The following is an 824-nucleotide window of genomic DNA, read 5'->3' as shown; positions in this document are numbered from 1 at the left end:
GTACCTGTGTCCCTGACTGCACAGCTCCGACCTGGTGGGGAATCGGCCTCTCCTGGGATGACTCGGGCAGTAGGGAATGGAGCTGAGACGTGCTGGGGAGCAGACATCAGAACGGAGGAGAGCCAGAGGGGGGGAGGGAGGGGGCTGAGGCCCTGCCCCTCTCGCCAGGCTCTCCTCCAGCTCCTCTGTCCCTCTTTTGCCTCCCTCAGCTTTTTTACGGCTCGATAGCAGGCCTCGGCTTGCAGGGGGGGCTCTGGTCACAGCTCAGACGTTCCAATAAAAAGCACACACTGCGCACGGCCTGCCGTCCTGCCTGGAAAAGCTATTGCACCCTCTGCAAACTTTTTGCCGGCTTTCTTGTAAGGTCCTTAGGCACAGCTCACCCCCTCAGCTTGCAGCCAAAGGAGCCGTTGCAGCTGTGACACATGCATATTCAACCAGTTGCTCATCCTGTCCCCGAAAAAGCTCAGTCCCACCAAGTGTGCCCTAGCCAGACAGCCCATCAGGAGGGCACAGTTAAGACAGTGCTGTGCACTGTAGCCTGGAGCACATAAGGAAGGTGGGGAAGGGGCAGCGCCATGTCTTTCTCCTCCATTTGGCAGTGGTGAGACCACATCTGGAGTCTGGTGTCCAGTGGCGGGCCCTCACTATGGAAGGGATGTGGACAAGTGGGAGAGAGTCCAACTCAGGGCAGCAAAAGTAGTCTGGGAGCCGGGGGGCATAACTCGTGAGGAGAGGCTGAGGGAGCTGGGCCAATTGAGTCTGGAGGAGGGACGATGGAGAGGGGCTTTCATAGCAGCCTTGTACGACCTGAAGGGGGGCTC

This window comes from Alligator sinensis, unplaced genomic scaffold (assembly GCF_000455745.1).
Source record: "Alligator sinensis unplaced genomic scaffold, ASM45574v1 scaffold98_1, whole genome shotgun sequence".
Classification (NCBI taxonomy): domain Eukaryota; kingdom Metazoa; phylum Chordata; order Crocodylia; family Alligatoridae; genus Alligator; species Alligator sinensis.
The sequence above is the reverse complement of the archived record's forward strand: the minus strand, read 5'-3'. Positions refer to the sequence as shown.